Source organism: Mus caroli, chromosome 16, assembly GCF_900094665.2.
Source record: "Mus caroli chromosome 16, CAROLI_EIJ_v1.1, whole genome shotgun sequence".
Taxonomy (NCBI): domain Eukaryota; kingdom Metazoa; phylum Chordata; class Mammalia; order Rodentia; family Muridae; genus Mus; species Mus caroli.
Genome location: NC_034585.1, coordinates 28,418,022 through 28,430,253, shown reverse-complemented (window position 1 = coordinate 28,430,253; position 12,232 = coordinate 28,418,022). Strand labels below are relative to the sequence as shown.

Here is a 12,232-nt window from a genome sequence, read left to right as displayed (position 1 = left end):
TCATCTATCTATCTATCTATCTATCTATCTATCTATCTATCTATCTATCATCTATCTATCATCTATCTATCTATCTATCTATCTATCTATCTATTATCTATCTATCTATCTATCTATCATCTATCTATCTATCTATCTATCTATTATCTATCTATCTATCTATCATCTATCTATCTATCTATCTATCTATCTATCTATCTATCTATTACACAGGTTAGGTATTTCAGGGAATGAGGAAGGCAGCTTCTGGGTATTGAACTCAGGGCCTTGTGCATGCTGAGCACACTACTACTGACCCCTCCCCCAGCCCTATAATCCCGATTTATGAGGTATTTGGAGTAGAGTCTTTCTATAGCACGGTCTCTGTAGTTTCGAGGTTACATGGTAACTCCTTACAGTGGTTCTGATACAGTCGCCAGCTTCTGACACTCTCAAGAAGTCATTTTGGTATTAACTGACCTAATGAGCACATTAACTTTTTTGTTTTTATGAGACAAGCTGTGTAGTACAAGCTTCCCTTGAACTCACAATCCTCCTACTTCAGCCTTCTGATTTGGGGAACTATAGGTGTATACCACCACGCCTGGGCCATAGAAACCTTAAATGTACAGGACATGGAACACGATTCTCAAGGCTTAAATCAGATTTTATTTTCTATACTTCTATTTTTTTTTAAGTTTTAAAAACAAGATAAAGTTACATGTTTATTTTACTTTTTTTTTTTTTCTAAATAAGTGTCTTTCATTTCTGTCTGATGGTACCAGAGTTAAAATCTGGCTTTTCCAGTTGCACCGCTACTTAGTCTTTCTGTTTGGATTTTGTTTTTCTTTTGGGCTGTTTGTTTGTCTGTTTGTTTTCCTTTTGGTTTTAGAGACAGGTTTTCTCTGTGTAACCCTAGCTGATCTGGAACCTCCTCTGTAGATCAGGCTGGCCTTGAACTCACAGAGATTCTCTTGCCTCTGCCTCCCGAGTGCTAGGATTAAAGACATGCACCAAAACAGCCTGGCTCTGCGTCTTTTCTTTTGGAGTTGCCAGGACCTCTTTCTAAAAGCCTGTTTACTCTTCCCCAACCTTGTTTCCCTCTTCTAAGCATCCCTGGAGGTGAGGGGAATTTCTTTCCTTCTGCAGGCAGCTCTCTCTCTCTCTCTCTCTCTCTCTCTTTCTTTCTTTCTTTCTTTCTTTCGAGACAGGGTTTCTCTGTATAGCCCTGGCTGTCCTGGAGCTCATTCTGTAGACCAGGCTGGCCTTGAACTCAGAAATCTGCCTGCCTCTGCCTCCCAAGTGTTGGAATTAAAGGCATGTGCCACCACGCCCGGCTCCAGCCTTCTCTTTCTTACCTTAGCCAGTGCACTGAGGCCTCTTCTGCAGCACCCACCAGCACGCCAAGCCCCCTCCAGACAGTGACCAGCCAGATGCCCCGAACCCTCTTACTCCCCGCAGGGTGTAATAACTGCCCAGGGAAATCTCTCCAGGCTTGATGTGTTTCCTTCCAGTGCTTTACCTGAGAGTGAAAATTCCCACACAAGTCTGACAGAAAAGCCACCTAATGATAAGGTACAGTATTAAGCCGGTGTCTGCGTGTTTGTCATTGAACGGGCAAAGTTCAGCTTTGTTACTGTTTGTTTTAAGCTTAAACTGACTGTGAGTTTGACCCTCTGGCAAGCAGAAGATCAAGGGTAGACGCTGCAGCTAAGGGACACGCGCGCACACACACACACAGCCAGAGAACCCTGAGCAAGGCCAGGAAAGTAAGCGGATTTCTGGCATGCTGGAAACCCCTTGGGGGCATCTCTTAGAGTTGCCACTGGAAGCTGAGAGGGATTAAACACCGTGGAAAATGGAGCTGGGTTAACATTAGTGTCCCAGGTTGGTCTCTTCCGAAAGGGGATTGGTCACCTCACTAGTAACCAACCGAGGCAGCTAAGGCGCTTCCTGAGGCCAAAGGGAACACAGAACAGTAGTAGATGACAGTCATAAATGGCAACTGCCACCATGTGACCAGTCACTAAATCTGTTCTGAGAAGTTAGTTAGTCCTTGTTTCCTTGTGAGCATGGTTGTGTGTGTGTAGCAATATCTATGCTTCCTTCCGTTTCTTTTTTTAATTTATTGATTTTTTTATTTCATGTGCATTGGTGTTTTGTCTGCAGGTATGTCTATATGAAGATATCAGATACCCAAGAACTGGAGTGACAAACAGCTATGAGCTGCTATGTAGGTGCTAGGAATTGAACCTGGGTCTTACGGAAGAGCAGCCAGTGATCTTAACCACTGTGCCATCTCTCTAGCCCCTCCTTCTGTTGTGTAACATAAGATGTATTGAGTTGGGAGCTGGAGAGACACTTGGTATTTAAGAGTGCACAGTACTCTTGCACAGGACCAGAATTTGGTTTCCAGCGTGGATGTCAGGCAGCTTACTGTCTGTAATGCCAGCTTCAGAGGGTCTGACACTGTCTATTGGCCTACTAGGGCACTTCCACTCATGTGTACCCCACTACCTATACACACATGCACACACTCATGCATACATACCACACATATACACACCACACACAGACACACATACCACATATATACCACACACATATACACACACACATATAAATCACACACATATACACATACACACACATATATACTGCACACATATACACATGCACACACACACACATACATACACACCACAATATACATACACATACACACCACACATATACACATATATATACACGTGCATATACACACACAAAAAACCCCCCACACCCACACTAAAAAATAGAGCCAGGTATAGTAGTACGAACATTTAATCCCAAAATTCAGGAGGCAGAGGCATTTGAATCTCCATGAGTTCTAGACCAGTGAGACTCTGTCTCAAAAGACCAAAATAAATAAATAAGAAAATTTTAAAAATCATAGAAAAAGTTGTGTCTCCTATTATTTAAATAAATAAATAAATAAATAATAAACAAAATCAAATACAAATTTGTCTCCTAATATTACCAGCTGGCCTCCTCTAGAGAATAGACTTTTTAAGATGCCAGACACGTGAGCCAAGTCCTTTCAAATGTCTCCACTGGACTGAGGCTGTAGCTCACTGGTTAGAGGGCTTACTGAGAGTAGCTGAGGTTGAGTTCAGTTTCCAGCAATGGAAAAAATTAGCATTTATGAGCTCAGTGAGATGGCTCAGCAGGTAAGAGTGCTTGCAGGCAAATATATAAGCCTGAATTCAGTCCCTGGAACCCACATGGCGAAAGGAGAGAATCAACTCCCACAAACTGTTTTCTGACCTCAAATATGTACATGAGTGCATGCACATGCATACACACACACATACACATCCATACACACATATATGCACACACATACATATACACACATACACATCCATACACACACACATATATACACTCACATACACATATATACACACATACACACACATATAAACACACATACACATCCATCCACACACACACATATACACACATATACACACATATACATCCATACATACACACACACATATATACACTCACATACACATATATACACACATACACATCCATACACACACACACACATATACACATACATACACACACACATATATACACACATACACATCCATACACACACACACACACANATATATACACACACACTCACACACACATATACATACATACACACTCATAAATAGGTGAATGTTTTAAATTTCTCCCCTGTATGGGCCATTTCACCTTCAAGCCTTTTTTTTTTTTTTTTAAGATTTATTTATTTATTATATGTAAGTAAACTGTAGCTGTCTTCAGACACTCCAGAAGAGGGCGCCAGATCTCGTTACGGATGGTTGTGAGCCACCATGTGGTTGCTGGGATTTGAACTCCGGACCTTTGGAAGAGCAGTTGGGTGCTCTTACCCACTGAGCCATCTCACCAGCCCCACCTTCAAGCCTTAATACTTGAGAGGGTGGAATACATGAGAAGGCCATTCATAACATTGATAGTTTAATAATATATGTACATACATAGTATATATTTGTAACAGTATATGAATATACATAGTATATGTTTTATATGAATAGACAACCTTACTGAAATACCCACTCAAAGTGATCTGACCCCCTCCCCAACTGGACCCTGAGACAAACTTGAAACATACTCTTCTCTGTAATGATCACTCTTTCTTTTTGAGAGTGTCAGTGAAGGACCTTAAGCTGGGGCCTGGAGGACAGGCCAAAGGTCGGGGGGTTGGCCTCAAGCCAACCCTGGACGTGGCAGTGCTTGCTTTAACCCTGTCTATGCCCTGAAGTCTCTGTGGTCACTGTCCTCCAGGTGTTCTCGGCCTGTGGAGGGGACAGCTCACTCTGTTCTAGGACAACCTGGGCCCAGTGACACAAGAAGATGTGATGAGGTGGGGGCGGGGACAAGCCGGGAATCCTGGACCAGGGAATGAAATATGAAGGGCCACTTGCAGTGAGCCGCTTGCCAAGCACCATTTGAGATGTGATACGTTATCTGTCAGCTTCTGCTGGAGGTCCATGGTCCATGGCCAGAAGTATCTTTCCAAACTGGACAGTTGGGGCCAGCATGTTGTTCACCCCTTTCAAATAGATATATGAATACCAACTCGATCACAGCCTCTGATGCAAAGAGCAAGGCTGACGGTCAGTAATCCCGTTAGAAATGGTTTGATCAACGGTAGGTACCCTTTGCTGTAGACAGCTGGAGTTTCCTGTGTCCAGGCAAGGACAGAGCTCCACTGTGGAAAAAAAGAATATCAAGTTTTACAATCCAAAGAGGATCATCATAGAGCCAGAGCACGGACAAAAGACATGCTATGTCTGAATAGGTAAGGATATGTGGGTGTTGCCAGGCATGGTAGTGCACACCTTTAATCCCAGCACTCAGGAAGCAGAGGCAGGTGGATCTCTGTGAGTTCCAGGGCCGCCAGGGCTGTGTAGAGAGAGAGCCCTGCTGCTCACAGACTCCCACTGCTAAGTCGGACCCTTTTCTTTGACTCTCGCTCAGAATGCCTAACTTCTCTTCCCCTAAGAATCTCAGTCCCCTGGCAGCTGTCCAACCCTGCTGTCTTCTCTGCCAAATACCAGCAACAAATGCGGGTGGTGGGGGACGGGGGCGGGTATTTTTCCTCTAACTTATTATTTTGAAAAGAAGTTTAGGTGAAAAGATGATATAGCTCTGTGGTAAAGCATATGCCTAACTTGCATTTAAAAAGTTGTTTACTTGTGTGTGTGTGTGTGTGTGTGTGTGTGTGTGTGTGTGTGTGTTGCGCGCGTCAGAGTACAACCTTGGGTATTGTTCATCTGTCCACCTTGTGTTTTGAGACAGAGCCTCTCACTAGCCTGGAACTCACCAAGTAGACTAGGCTGGCTGTCCAGTGACCCCCAGGGATCACCTGTCTCGTCGCCACCTCCCCAGTACTGAGATGACAGGTGTGTACCATGCTACATACTTCTCACATGGTACATACTTCTCACATGGTTTCCATGTCTCAGGACATGGAAAGCAGCTCACTGACTGAGCTGCCTCCTCAGACCCCACAAAGGTCACATTTGCAAACATCTGCAATCGAGAGTTACCCATCATTAACAATGTGTCACACTTACTTTAACTCTGTCTTACATGCATGTGCACGTGTGTAGATGCGTGCATATTGTTGAATCCATTGCAGAAATCACACATCGCTTTCTCAAGACTCCACTCAGCGAGCATGGCGTGCAGTGAGCTAACATGGTTCTTCGGTTTCCTAGTCTAGAATATGAAGTTTGTTGTATTCGTTTCTTTCCTCACCACTGACAAAACATCTTGGTGACGCAGCTTCACACAGGTAGGATTTCAGCCCATCACCATGGAGAAGGCAAGGTGCGATAGCCACAGTGGAGTTCGTGGAGGCAGGATCATGGCGGCTCCTCATGTCTTCTTGGGTCAGAATCAGGGATCTTGAAGAGACGAAAAGCAATAGGACAGAGTCCATCTTGTCCTCCAAACTCTATTTTTAAGCTGCTGTCCTTGGAAAAAGCTTCTGTCCAGAAAGCTGCTGCCTGGAAAGCTACAATCTAGAAAACTACTGTCTGCTGTCCTTGGAGTGTCCTTGGCCCCCACCCTTGGGCTCTGGGAAAGAGACCCTCATTCCTTTACCCTCTCATTAGTGCCAAGACTTGAACACCCTTACTTGAGGTTTTTGGTTTTTTTTCCCTTTATAAACCCCCTTAGCCCAGAGCTGGGGGTCTCTCCTTCCTGTTCCATCAGGAATGTAGTGTGGCCCAAGCTGGAGCTTGAAGAAAGACTTTCATGGGCTTGCATCAGGAGTTGTGTTTCTTCCTCGTAGTCTCTTTGGGGTGTTTGCAATCTGGGCACAAGAAGCCCAGGCTAGAAATAAGGTCAGGCTATAACAACACTTAAGGCTGACACCCCGGGAGCCCACTTGCTCCGGCCAGGACTCACCTCCTGAAGGTCCCACAGACTCCCAATACAGTGCTGTTAACATGTGATGCACTTAAATACATGCCGGCAAAACACATCCACCGAAAAGAAGTATTTTTTTTAAGCCCCCAGATGGGCTTGCCTGATCAGTTCCTCCTAACCAGGATACTCGGGTCAGATATGTATGTGGTGCATGAATACTTCCTGCGTGGTACTGAGGTGGATTTTAGGCACACGCTGGGGAAAGCCTGTTTCCTATGTGACCCAGGAGCTCCCGCCGGTCCTGAGGTCTGGGGAAGAGGAAGGGAAGCAGCAGATGAGGAAGGAAGCCGTGCCTGTTGTCTGTTGTTCAGAGGGCACTAGGGGCAGAGGAATGGCTCAGCAGTTCAGAGCGCTTGTGGTTCTTCCAGACGGCCAGATTCTGGTCCCCAGCACCCAGAGCATGGCTCACAACCACCTGCAAACACCGTTCCAACCTACTTAACACTTTCTTCGGGCATCCATGGGTACCACACCTACGTGTGCACAGTAGACACAAACACATAAATGAAAATAAATCCCTTTTAAAAAAAAAGTTTCAAGATGCCAAGTGGTCTCAATGGTCTCAAATGGTCAGGTTTCAACCCCTGGCTGAGGTGTTTTGAACTTTGTCCCAAACATCCCCCAGACTCCAATATATGTTTAACTGTAAAAAAGAGGGAAAGACAATCTCAAACACAAAGAATGCTTATTGTCCTCTGCCTGTCTTTCATAGTCAGCTCTGAATCAGTCATTTTACTTAGAGGTCCTTTTCTGTGGCATTTTAGTCTAGGCTCTGCCCCACAGTTACCTGGCAACAGCCAGGTGTGCCTGACTCACTATAAAAGAGCTCCTCGTCCCCTCCTCTCTCTCGCTCTCCTGCTCTTGCTCCCACTCCTTACCCTGTCTTCTGCCCCTCCCCATTACCCTCCCCTGTCTCTCCATGTGCTCATTGCTGGCCTCTACACCCCCCTCTCTCTGCCTTTCTCTCTCTCTACTCCCTCAAATCCCCTCCCCATGCGTGTCCCTCAGAGGGAAGGGATGCCTCAGCATTGGCCCGCAGAAGCACCCACTTCCCCCACACCTGACTACAACCCCACCAAACATATTCCTTCTCTCCTTATCTTTTTATAAACACATTTTCCCTTTCCTCTCTTTTTTCTACTCACCAAATGCTCTGCCCTTAACTACGTGTATCCGGTACCTGGTCCAGCCCCACCTACCCCCCCAACCCCCTAGCAGTGTAGGGGAGAGGACATGACCAGGCCAACAGGGGGTGGCTGTTGGGACCTTCCTCTCTGGCAGCTCAGATGGGGGCTTCGGACCTGGATAAAGGCAAATCACTGTAAAAGGCCCTGACTCAGGAGGATGTCGGTGTTAGAAACCCAGACGAGCCCAAGAATTTCGAAGTCCGATGCAACTTGCAAAAGAGTCTTTTATTGTTTCCAAGTTCAAACTCAGATCACATGCCTTGCACTCAACAGGGTGAATGCTAGCAAGTGATGCCTTAGTCACTGGGTTTATACACAGTATAGTCAGGAATCCCCTGGATGTTCACAGAAAAGGGGAGTGGAGGGCTGTAACCATTTGGTGGGATGGAACTGAAGCCAGGAGGGTAGTTAATGGGTGTCTGTTTAGGAACTAATTTTATGGCCAGTTGTAACTGTCTGTGACCTCTGATTACCCTTTCTCCATGATTTAAACTCAGGGTCCTAATCTCCTTAGAGTTTGTTATTTCTTTAAGGTCTTAAGGACAGGCACCTGGAGAGTTCGGCTGTTTATTAGGAAAAGTGCTGGTCTTTGGAGCTGCAGAGGCGGGGAGGGGTATGTCTGGTGCTGGCATTCGGCTCCCCAGAATACTTCCATTGGGGGTGGTGGTTATGGGTTGTGTCATTCTAACGCTAGGCTGGGTTCCCTCGGAGTGGTCAGGGAAGGGCAGGGAGCCCAGGGCTTGCTGCAGGAGGATGCAGCACAGAAACCAGCTGTCTGCACATCTCGCTTGCCTCAGGCTGGAAGGAAGATGGGAGCTTCTGTGTGGGAAAACGCAGAGACGAAACTGTCTGTACACAACACTGAAGTCTCTCTGGTGAGACTTTTAAGAAACAGGACAATATCTGCAGAGAGTCAGCATCAGTAATTCGGGGGTTACAACACCGGCTGAGAGCTGGAAGGAGGCTGTAGGCCAGGCCAGTGGTCAGACTAGAAGGAGGGGCCGATAGAGACAAGTCCATCTACAGGGAGAAATATAAGGATGAGAACTTCATCCTGAAGCACCCAGGTTCTGGTATCTTGTCCATGGAAAGAGCTGGACCAAGCACAGTTATTCCTAGTTTTTCTGTCTATGCTGCCAAGCCCGAGTGGTTGGGCGACAAGCCTGGCTTTTTTGGGAAAATGAACAATGGCAGAAGCATTGTCCAGGGAAGAAGGTCACCATTGCTGACTGTGGGCAGCTCTAATACCTCTGCGTGTGCATCTCCATCAGCAGACCATTCCTACAGGAGCTCAGGAGAGTTCCCTCCACCCCATCTCCTCACAATACCCCACAATCTCTGAGCTCTCATTGCATTCCTTTAAGGTCTATATTTTCCTTATTCCCTTCAAGTCTATCTGGATTGCAGAGTTACATTTATTATTATAAATAAAAACTAAACGAAAAATAAAAAGTAGAGTCGCTGAGTGGTAGTGTACTGCTCTAGTCCCAGCACTGGGAGGCAGAGGCAGGCGGATCTCTGAGTTCGAGGCCAGTCTGGTCTACAGAATGAATTCCAAGACAGCCAGGACTACACAGGGAAACCTTGACTCAAAAAAAAACCCACATCATCACCTCTTCCAGCACCACCAAACATGACACAGGTACACAGGATGTACCTGTGTAGGCCAGAGGTTGATATAAATTTTCTTGCTCTTTCATTCTTTGGCTGTCTCAAAAATTAATTAATTAAGTAAAATAAATGTAGAGAGATTAAAGAAAACTCTGTTGAAAGCATGATAGACGGGTTAAATAAAGAATAAGGTGATGCGCTACCCTAGAAAGGAAGCCAATAAAAAAAAATAGACTTCCTCCTACCCTATTTACCTAGAATCCAATACAACTTGGGAAGAGAAGGAAGAAAAATTTAACTAGTTGATTCCAAAGGAGAAAGCAAGCAAAATTAATCAGGGGAGGAAGGAGAAGCCTGAGAGCCTGGTGGGAAGATGGAGCGCTTCAGGCTCAGGGGGAGACCCTGCCTCAAGCAAATACAGTAGAGAGTAACACAGGAGGAGGATGCCCAGCGTCAGCTCCATGGAGGCCCACTCCTTACACACCTTTGTGTGTACACTCACAAATAAAAAATAAGCTCAAGGGTGATAAAGAAAGACAATGGATAACAAGCTCTGGCCTACACAGGTAGTTCATATTTGTTGTTGTTTGAGGCAGTTTCCCTTTGTAGCCCTGGCTGTTAGCATTCTGTCTAAACTCCACCCCACAGTTACCTGGCAACAGCCAGGTATGCTCCTCCCCACAGTTACCTGGCAACAGCCAGATAGGCCTGGCCCACTATAAAAAGGGCTGCTTGCCCCTCCTCTCTCTTGCCTCTCTCTTTTTTTTTTTAATATTTATTTATTATATGTAAGTACATTGTATCTGTCTTCAGACTCTCCAGAAGAGGGCATCAGATTTCGTTACAGAAGAGGGCATCAGATTTCATTGTGGATGGGTGTGAGCCACCATGTGGTTGCTGGGACTTGAACTCAGGACCTTTGGAAGAGCAGTCGGCGCTCTTAACCGCTGAGCCATCTCACCAGCCCCTCTCTTGCCTCTCTTGTCTTGCTTTCTTGCTCCCCCTCTCTCCCCATACCCTTCCCCCCTCTTTCCACGTGGTCATGGCCAGCCTCTATGTTCTCTCTCTCTCTCTCTCTCTCTCTCTCTCTCTCTTTCTCTCTCTCTCCTTCCCTCCCCTCTTTCTCTCATTCTCTCTTTCTCTCTGCCTTTCTCTGCTTCTACTACCCTCTTAACTCTCTTCCCCATGCCTTTAATAAACTATTCTATACTATACAGTTGTGTGGCTGGTCCCTCAGTGGGAAGGGATGCCTTGGCATAGGCCCGCTGAGACATCTCCATCCCCCCACAGAACATATTTCCCCCTCTCTCTTTATCTTTTTATAAACACATCATTGGCTGTCCCGAAACTCACTCTGTAGACCAGGCTGGCCTTAAACTCAGAGAAATCCACCTGAGTGATTGGATTAAAGGCATGCATTATCACTACCCTGCAACAGATATATACATGTGTACACACACCTACACATGCAGAGAGGCTCCAGGTTTGACACCCAGCACCACATACACACACAGACTTTTAAACTTTTGTATCAAATTATTGGCTAGGAGGAAACATTTGCAATATATAAAAGAGAATGGATTAAAAAAATCCACACAAGTTGAAGTTCAGACATATGAGCAAGGAGAAGAAAAAGAATCTTATTGGAAACCATTATACAAGGAGTAGAGAAATCACAACAAGGAAACAGGAATGGCTAAGAACTGTAAGAAAAATACACTCAATTACCATGATGAATCGTTTTAAAAATGTAAACTATCACTTTTTTTTTTTTCCAGCCGGGTCACTGAAAATTTAAAAAGTGATTGAGAGAAAATGAGGACGTGGTAACCCTCGTGCAGCCTGCAGGGATGAAAGCGGCAGTCACCTTTCAAAGGAAAACTGGCAGCAAGCACAGTCCTTGTGGGCTCAGCAATCCCGTACTAGGACTACAGCCTAGAAAACCCTGATGCTTTAACAGTGCTATGCACACGTGTTTTGTGAGGCAACATCTGAGTAAAAGGCCAAAACACCCCAGTGAGGGGTTCTTAAATTAGTTATGGTCCATCTATACCCCAAACACCATCTGCCCGGCATAGGTCCTTTGAGAGGGCCCATCTTCTGTGTAGCCGAAGCTCTATCTCCCAACCCTGTCACGTGGCTCTTGTTGGAAGCCTGCCCTCCTGACACACAGCTGGTTGAGTCAGAGTGTCCACTGGTCCCATAGCGAGCCATCTGGAAGCCTTTCTAAACATTTGCAACTAGAATTGAGATCGAGAGCTGATCTAAAAGTGTAACGCGGGTCCAGAAGCCACGAGTCCTGCCCTGTGGACTCAGACAAACAGCTGGCTGAGCTGCCCGGAAAACAGCGGTGAGACCAAAAGGCAGAGAAGCTCTGCAGATAAACAAGAGAACCCTGCCCTGCCTCAGTAGTCCCCAAGGCCCAGCCTGCTGCCTTCCCAGTCACATGTTATGCGCAGATCCCCTTCTTGCCTGGACTAGTTCAACCTGGCATTGAATTTCTTATTACCAAACAAGTCCTGACTAATAGGACGTCCACCATGGAACACCGTTCAGCCATCAAAAAGAGAAGCCAAATATGCAGAGACAAGGAAAGGCCCCTGAGGTACACTCGATAGGAAACCATCACAGGCTGCAGGACAGTGGATGTGGAGGGGCACTACACTGTGGCTATTAAAATTATGTGTGTGTGTATAATTTTAAAAATATTTTATTTTATTTTTGGCAGTGCTGGGTAACAAACTCAGGGCTTCACATATGCCAGGCAAGTGTTCTCCTGCTAAACTATACCTCTACTTCCAAATTTTAGTTTAGTTATAAGAAAAAAGAAAGTGATACAGTGTCTAAAAATTATAAGATTTTAAACACAAAAAAGGCTAGGATCGCTAGGCATCAAATTTCCAGTTGTAAGGAGCCGTCCTCACATTCGCCATTATAAGATGGCACTG

The 12,232-nt window shown here is 45.6% G+C and overlaps 1 protein-coding gene across 3 annotated transcripts in view; it reads right to left on the bottom strand.

The window, feature by feature from the left end:
* Positions 1–1,582, bottom strand: part of Bdh1 (3-hydroxybutyrate dehydrogenase 1) — a 35,927-nt gene extending 34,345 nt beyond the window's left edge. For 2 of the 3 annotated variants that reach the window (XM_029470416.1, XM_021184492.2), the window contains exon 1: positions 1,338–1,569. The gene's annotated coding sequence lies outside the window, so the exon portion shown is untranslated. Of the gene's footprint in view, positions 1–1,337 lie in introns of all 3 variants that reach the window. The other variant, XM_021184495.2, reaches the window with a different exon arrangement.
* Positions 1,583–12,232: the final 10,650 nt, after the last annotated feature.